Here is a 9,273-nt window from a genome sequence, read left to right as displayed (position 1 = left end):
GTCAGCTGCAGTACCAATTGGTGAAAGGGGATATGTTCCCTGTAAGCCAATTAGTTACCACTGCACCCTAGTGGGCTGGGGGGGGGGGGCGGCCCTGGAGCGTTTGCGTACTACTGTTCTGTGGCCATTATCTGAGGGGCCAAAATTATATATATATATATATATATATATATATATATATATATATATATATATATATATATATATATATATATATATTAGTACTAGCTGATGACCCAGCATTGCCCGGGTATGTATTTGGCCGCTATTGGCTCTGCCCACTTTTTCTAACCCTAACACACAAACACTCAATGTCCAAGTTTTGGAACGTTGGGGTCTTTGGCATCAATAAATTGTATATTCCCATAGAAATTAAACAAATTTGATTGGCTGTTTGTGGCTCCGCCCCTCTCCAGTATTTGAACCCCAGTCACCCAATGACCACCTGTAACAGGTTTGAGGCATCTGCAATTAACAGTGTAAAAATGGCAGCAATTTAAATATTCCCCTTGAAAATAAACAGGTGAATTTTGATTGGCTATTAAAAGCTCCACCCACTTCCCTGAATATTAATCTCAGTCACCCAGTGACTATCTGGGCAAAGTTTGAGAACTCTGCCATTAACAGTGTAGGAATGGCTGCAGTTTATATTTTCCCAGTAATTTTTTTTGGCTCCACCCACTTTTTGTAACCTGGACACACAGTCACTCAATGACCAAGTTTGTGAGCTTTGGGGTCCTTGGCATCAAAAATGTGTATTTTCCCAGTGAGATGAAACTAATCTGATTGGCAGTTTGTGGCTCTGCCCCCTTTTCTGAATTTGAAACCCAGTGGCCCAATGACCAACTGTACCAGGTTTAGGGCTTTTGCCATTAACAGTGCAAGAATGGCAGCAATTTTAATATTCCCCTTGAAAATCAACAGGTGAATTCTGATTGGCTTTTTCGGCTCCACCCACTTTTCTGAATATTAATCCCAGTCACCCAGTAGCCAACTATGCAAAGTTTGAGAACCCTGCCATTAACAGTGAAGAAGGGCTGCGGTTTATATTTTCCCATGGAAATCTGTTTTGACTACAGCCACTTTCGTAACCTTGACACACAGTCACTCAATGCCCAAGTTTGTGAGCTTTCGGGTTCCTGGTATCAAAATTATGCACAGTTTTTCCAGCAAATAAATCTGATTGGCTGTTTGTGGCTCCACCCCTTTAGTGAATTTGAACCCCAGTCACTTAATGACCAGCTTACAAGAAAAATAGAAAAGGAGGAGCGCTCCTAGTGTAACACATTAAAACAATTGCGCAAATAAAAATTCACTTACTAGATGTAAGTTGAATACAAGCATGTAAAATCCTTAAAATCCTTCCTTGGCGGTTGCACCTCAAACTACCGTTGCCATCGGAGTCGAGAGGATGTGGTGAAGAGTGACCCTGGATGCTCCCCCAAGGGAAAACGTGTGCTGGCTGCGTTATGACGCGTTTCAGCGTTCCACGCCTTCGTCAGATAACACGCCAGCTTGCACACTGAATGCTTTTATACTCTCCTTTAGGAGGGAAATGTGTAATGAAGGGTGGGTGCTGGATTCACTTGTCCCTCCCATTTTTGTGGGTGGGGTTTGAAAAGGCCTGTCAATAGGTGAAGGACTTGTCATTCATTTGGATGTAGCAGCCCTAAATTGGGCATTTTTTGTAAGGGGGAAGAGGATTGGATAAAACCCTTTTCTATCAACATTATGTGGACAGTAAACATTAATTGTGACCTGAGAGATCTTAGTGATCTTACCTGCATTACAATGGAGCTGATGATTGACCTGCTGTACAGTTGGTCCCCCACGGACTGGCTATTAAACTTGTGCTGCTGCCTGAATCCGTTCGAGAAGGGGGGCTAAATGATATTGCTCTTATTCGAAAGGTGACGTCAGGCAGAGGCGTGTTGGGAGATTGTTTGAACAGGGGGCGTGCTTAGGATATAGTGCTTTCCCCCAATCCGGAATGGAATAGATGCGGCCTATTGTCCGTGTATGGGCCAATACTGTGCGTCATGTTGTGACCACGATCGCTGTAATTGGTGAGAATGCCCGAGACGGACAGGTGGAGGGGGCGTGTTTAAGGCGCCCAGTGTCGCGTGATTGGCTCTCGTGGCTGGAGGGGGCGGGGGGCATGTGACAGGACGGAGTGTCGTCACGATGCGTCCCCTCGTGCTAGGTGAACCGCTGTCATGGAAACCATGTGTGGGGATGTGCGGAGGGTGTGGTTAGCGACCCGACGCCACGTTATGGGCCGCTATTGAGGTTGCTTCCATGGCAACCCGAATACAGGGCCCGTTTCCACTAGAAAGTGATGCAAATGCGGCTACCTAGCCGCATCGCATCACTTCCGCTGCCGGCCGCATCACTTCCGCATCTCCCGATGCAGAAGTCCATGGAGGAGATGGGACGCGGCTTTCGGCGGATACGGCCGTGCGAAAATCTGCATTTTTGGATCGCTCCGCATTACACCGCACAACATGCACGCAGTGGAAACTCTTCCACTGGCATGCAAGTGTTTCAGCACACCAGAGGTGCGATGCGGCTATGTAGCCGCATCGCACCGCTCCTAGTGGAAACGGGCCCTAAGAGTCTTCCCGGTTCTCTCCTTCTCCTTATTCCACTGCTGGGGCCCCCATTCCAGCGCCCAACTTTAACTTTGAAGAAGCTTTCGGGTATCCTTGGAAGGCTATGGAAGTACACGTGCGCAGTATCATCTTCAGAAGTTGTCCGGAGTACTTCCATAGCCTTCCAAGTATACCGAAAGATGGTGTTGGCAAGACAGTTGAATTGGGAGCCCGGTGGTGGAACGAGGGGATGCAAGGAGGACCAGGAAGGCTGTAAGGCATCCAGAGACTTCCCTATTCTTAGGTGAGTATGAAACGACCCCCTCCTTCCCCAGTGGTTAAAGGTGTCCTTATACAGCTATATACCATAAGGTTGTCAGAGCCACCTGTGGTGGTCAGCGGCGGAATGCCGAGACCCGAGCTGTGGACCCGACTTCCGGGTCTCGACAAGCCGCTGACATCACTGGAACGCAAGTGACGGCTCTGCCTCCATTGGACAGGCGGAGGACGCGCGCCTAGTATGCGCTCCGCCGATGTAAACAATAGCCACGTGTCTGATTGGTTGTCAGCTAACTAGCTGACACGCTGAATACTGATTGGTTTGTGTTCAAACTCTGCTTTATGTTGATTGGTTAGTCCTTGTATTTAAACTTGGTGAGCACCCCCGCCATCGCCCGTGATAGCATTAGCTGTGGCTTGTTGCTGGGTATGTGCTCACTACTATCTGATTGATTCCTGTTGCCTATTATTGCTATGTATCCTGACCACGTTTAACATCTGATTGATTCCTGTTGCCGACTACTGCCTGGTTTCCTGACTACGCTTATCTCTACTGGATTTCCTGTTGCCAACCTTGCTCTTGTACCTGGACTACTACTCTTGCTAACTGCCTGGATTGACCTTTGCTTGGACACGGACTTGCATGAACGCTGCCTGCACTGATCTTGGCTTGCCTTGACTACGCTATCTCTGAAAGTACTATCTGAACTGCATTGCCATTCTGGAACATCTATCTCTGCAGTCATCTGATTCATTTGTCTGGATTGCCTCATCCTCCAGGCCTCAGGTGACTATATATGTATACTTGTGAAAGAGAATCTGTATTGTTAAAATTGCACAAAAGTAAACATACCAGTGCGTTAGGGGACATCTCCTATTACCCTCTGACACAATTTCGACGCTCCTCGCCGCATTAAAAGTGGTTAAAAACAGTTTTAAAAAGTTTGTTTATAAACAAACAAAATGGCCACCAAAACAGGAAGTAGGTTGATGTACAGTATGTCCACACATTGAAAATACATCCATACACAAGCAGGCTGTATACAGCCTTCCTTTTGAATCTCAAGAGATCATTTGTGTGTTTCTTTCCCCCTGTTCTCATGCACTGAAGTTTCAGGCTGCTTGTTTCTTCCTGCAAACAGCTTTGCCCTTGTCTGTAATTCCTCAGTATGTGAAAGCCCAGCCAGCTCAGAGGACGATTTATCCAGCTTGTAAAAGATAAGAGAGAAGAGAGAAGCTGCCCTAATCTAAATAATACACAGGCAGTGTGCATAGAGGGGCCTGGAAGGGGGAGTTCATAACAGAACCACAACACTGAAGAACTTGGCAGCCTTCCAGACACAGGCCAACAAGTCTGACAGGGGAAAGATACATTGATTTATTACAGAGACAGTGATAGTACAAAGTGCTGCAGTAAGCCAGAACACATTAGAATAGCTTTTGGAACTTGTAGGATGATAAAAAACAGGATGCAATTTTTGTTACGGAGTCTCTTGAATACTGTGCCCATTGCATTGCCAGAGTTATCAGGTTCTGTTGGTGGATTACTATATGTCAGTGTGTATGCTACATCTACCTGCAGTGTGTATTGTAGTATTGTGTTAGGTAGGAGTTCTCGCAGGTGTTACGGGCTGGGCTATAGGCCAGTCATATGGGCCTACAGCCTGACCTATAGTCATTGACCAGACAAGCCTGACAAAGGTTATACATACTGGTTATATAATTTGGTTATATATAATCCTATATAATAATCTGCCTGTCGCTGTGTCCTCCTGTGTCCGTGGCAGCTGCCAGGAGTGCATTCGCAGCTGTGGGCAGTTTTGGGTGCGCGGAGAGTCGCTTTTTTGTGTTGGGGGCCTGTGGATGTGGAAAGTGCACGCTGGAGGCATCTTAGTGCGTGTTATTAAACAGGGTTCCTGACTAGTGGTTATACAGTATAATGTACTATAGCTAGAATTTAAAGAGAACCAGAGACGAAGCACCCTCATGTATTCTACCATATATATCAATGGGAACATGACAGTAAACACCTGCTTTGCTCTTTGTTTCATTCTTCACTGCTCAGTCTGCCTGTTATCAGCTATGATTACACACAATTGATCCTACCAGAAGTTATTAAAATATAACTTTTATTAATTAATTATTAAAACTTTTCATATTTGTTTTCATTTTATAATGCATTAAGTAACCCCAGATTAGGTCTATAGTACTGTGTTGAGCATCTACACCAATTCACGATTTTTAGTGATCCTGCTCAGAGACCTAACGCTGAGTAAGTTGCTTTTTACTTGCTACATATAAGTTAATAAACCCCCCACCAATCCGACATGTTTCGACCCCTTAATTGGGGTCGTCGTCAGGGAAAAAGTGCTTAGTGCAAAGAGTTGCCAGTGCATATAGAAGAAGAAAGCATTATATATACATTTCAGTAAAGAAAACAAAAAAGGGAGAGCGTGTGCTCTCCAGCTCTGTCAGCATTAAAATGAATGTCTGCATGTGCTGCCTTTATAGTGACCTGGGGGGTGGTTTCAATCATAGTCTACTCCACCCTTTTTTATGTTTTTCCCATTGGTCAGGTTTCCTGTCAGTCATCATTCCTCCGTTTCCATTGGCCAATATATACATTCCCATAGATCTCTCAACAGCCACACAGATACACCTATGATCTCCAAAATGACTCAAGCGCCTGCTTACATATCCAATAAGAATTCCTCCAAATTGCAGGCTTCTATCAATATCCTAAGTATCAAAACGCCATGCATCGCAGTATCTCCCATATTGATTTATTTGAAATAATAAAGGATATAAATTTGTTTGGACGAAAACTGGCAGTATTCAAACACATGAATTCAGAAACAATGAAAAATAAAATGGAGATGGCCCAGGAAAAATGTAATTTAGAAATCCTAAACGAACTCCTAACTGAAAGTGAAACAGGAGAAATTAATTTAGGTATACCTGAGAGCAATCTAGCAGAAAAAAGTAGATTCTGTCCATCAATGAATTCATATCCCCCGATCCAGATTTTCTTAGAAACTGTGGAAAAAGATTTGGAAGAACTAAGTAAGATCAAAAAGGTAGATAGAAGACAAAATCTGAGTATGGAGGAACAGAGGGCTCTAGCAGATTTAAGCAAGAATGAGGACTTAATTTTTAAAAAATCAGATAAGGGTGGAAATGTTGTCCTGATGAGAAAAGAACAATACATTGAGATGTGTATGGAAATTTTAAACAATAAAGAGAATTATGAAAGATTGGATAGCAACCCAACCATAAGGTTTTATAAAGAACTAGAGACAATTCTCAATATGGCTGTTGAGAAAAATGTTTTGAGTAAAAAAGATAAGATGTATATGCTGACAAAATATCCGACAATAGCCACCTTCTATTCTCTGCCTAAGATACACAAAAAAATAGAGAAGCCACCAGGACGACCGATAATCTCTGGTAATGGATGTTTAACAGAAAGGACGAGTCAATATGTGGATCAGTTCTTGCGACCCTTTGTAACGGCTCTCCCCTCATATATTCGTGATACGATGGATTTACTCAACAGACTTCAGGGAATATCAATAAATGATGAAGTATGGCTGGCGAGCCTAGATGTTGAGTACCTGTACAATAATATTAAACATGAAATAGGTATTGAAGCTGTTGAATACTTCCTAAAAACTAGAAGTATCCATCTTAAAGAACACTCCCAATTGATTGTAGAACTCCTGCACTTTGTTTTAACTCACAACTATTTTCTGTTTCAAAATAAGTTCTATATACAGAGGAAAGGATGTGCAATGGGGACATCATGTGCCCCATCTTATGCAAATATTTTTCTTGGCTGGTGGGAGGATACCATTGTGTTTTCGGAGGATTTGGCATTCTATACATCACATGTCCTGTTCTGGGGCCGTTTCATAGATGACGTGTTCATTCTGTGGAACGGCCCCAGAGATCTTTTTGAGGACTTTGTACAACTTTTGAACCGAAACCAAATCGGGATGTATTTCACATATGAGATCGAGAGAGACTCCCTGAATTTCCTTGATGTAGAGATTACTAGAACAGTATTTGGAAAACTGGAAACTAAAATATTCAGAAAACCAACGTCTACAAACTCTCTGTTGGCCTGGAATAGTCATCATCCGGTCCCCCTAAAAAAGGGAATTCCCAAAGGACAGTACTTTAGAGCACGGAGAAATTGCTCAAGCGACCAAAGTTTTAATGAAGAATGTGTCACATTACAGAAAAGATTCAGAGATAGAGGATATCCTGACCATGTGATAAAGGAAGCACAGAGAAGAGCACAGGAAATTGAAAGAGAGGAGCTGTTGGTTCCCAGACAGAAGGAAACTGGTACGAATAGGGACACGATGCGAATTATAAGTACGTTCTCGTTACAATCAGAGGAAATCAAGAAAATTGTGAGTCGACATTGGTCAATTCTCCAACTGGATCCACAGTTAAAGGAGATACTTCCAAAAACACCTAGCTTCACATACAGGAGAGGAAAAAATATTGGGGATGAATTGGTACACTCTTTCCTACCAGTCTCAAAAAAGAACATAAAAAAAACCTGGCTCGATAGACCTTTGAAGGGGATGTTTAAATGTGGCCACTGTAAGGCATGTCCCAATGTAAATGTATGTAAAGAATTTGTGGCCCCTAAAAATAAGAGGGTATATGAAATCCTTGATTTTTTCAACTGTGAAACTGAAGGGGTCATATATGCAATACAATGCCCATGCCATCTGACATATATAGGTGAAACAACTAGACAAGTAAAACAAAGAATTCTAGAACATATCGGCAACATACGAAATCCAAAAGATACGCCGGTATCGAGGCATTTTAGGGAAATTCATGGTGGTGACACCTCATGCCTTAAGTTTTGTGTCATCCAACAGTGGAAAATGGGACCCAGAGGGGGAAACCTGGACCTCAAATTACGTCAACTTGAGGCAAAATGGATTTACCGCCTGGGTACCCTAAGCCCAGGGGGTTTGAACGAAGGCTTTACATATACCCCATTTATCTAAAAAGTAAAAAGTAATATATAAACTGCTGTGCAGTGTATCTGGATCTCTAAAACTTACTAATTTAAATAAAGTTAATTACCATGTAAGAGTGTCACCCTATTAACATAATGATAAAAAATCTATTTATCTCACATGCAAGAATATTACTCTACTAATAAAAATAATAAACCCACTAATATTAATGTTATCTTCACTGATATGCATAAAAATGAGTAAAGATATTATACTTTATCCCGCAAGATGAATAAAATTGATTGGACAACTGTGAGCTATAATGATAATTCTCCTTTGTGCCAGGAATATATATATGGTGAACTATAGGTGATAATATAATATAAAATCAAGTATCTAAATAAAGTAAGTGGAGAAATTATAGAAGTGAATTGAAATATATAGAAGAAAAATGGGTTTTATATAATAAATCTAGAATGCCAATGGTTAGGAGGACTAAAAGATGACAGCCTTGCGTGTCAGGATACTTCCTAATGACAGTGGAACGCAAACAGGATGAAGGGAGGAGGAATATGCGCTCCAGTAAGAAGCGGAGAGGTGGAGCGAATATGTACGCTCAGCCCCCGCAAGTAAACACTGCGGAAGTGTCCTGGTATCTATGGTAACGCTGCGAAGCGCAGCGTATGAATATTATGATGACGCAGGGCAGTGGGAGTGATCGTAAACTCCGCAGTACGTCGGAGTTAAACGTAATGAAAAGCCTTCGTATCCATGGCAACACTAGGGAGGATTGTAATTGGACAATCAAAGCATGTGATGATCATGTGGGGGTGAATCCACCAATCAGAACTCTCCAATGCTATTGTATGGGAGATACTGCGATGCATGGCGTTTTGATACTTAGGATATTGATAGAAGCCTGCAATTTGGAGGAATTCTTATTGGATATGTAAGCAGGCGCTTGAGTCATTTTGGAGATCATAGGTGTATCTGTGTGGCTGTTGAGAGATCTATGGGAATGTATATATTGGCCAATGGAAACGGAGGAATGATGACTGACAGGAAACCTGACCAATGGGAAAAACATAAAAAAGGGTGGAGTAGACTATGATTGAAACCACCCCCCAGGTCACTATAAAGGCAGCACATGCAGACATTCATTTCAATGCTGACAGAGCTGGAGAGCACACGCTCTCCCTTTTTTGTTTTCTTTACTGAAATGTATATATAATGCTTTCTTCTTCTATATGCACTGGCAACTCTTTGCACTAAGCACTTTTTCCCTGACGACGACCCCAATTAAGGGGTCGAAACATGTCGGATTGGTGGGGGGTTTATTAACTTATATGTAGCAAGTAAAAAGCAACTTACTCAGCGTTAGGTCTCTGAGCAGGATCACTAAAAATCGTGAATTGGTG

Source organism: Hyperolius riggenbachi, chromosome 11 (assembly GCF_040937935.1).
Source record: "Hyperolius riggenbachi isolate aHypRig1 chromosome 11, aHypRig1.pri, whole genome shotgun sequence".
NCBI lineage: Eukaryota > Metazoa > Chordata > Amphibia > Anura > Hyperoliidae > Hyperolius > Hyperolius riggenbachi.
The sequence above is the reverse complement of the archived record's forward strand: the minus strand, read 5'-3'. Positions refer to the sequence as shown.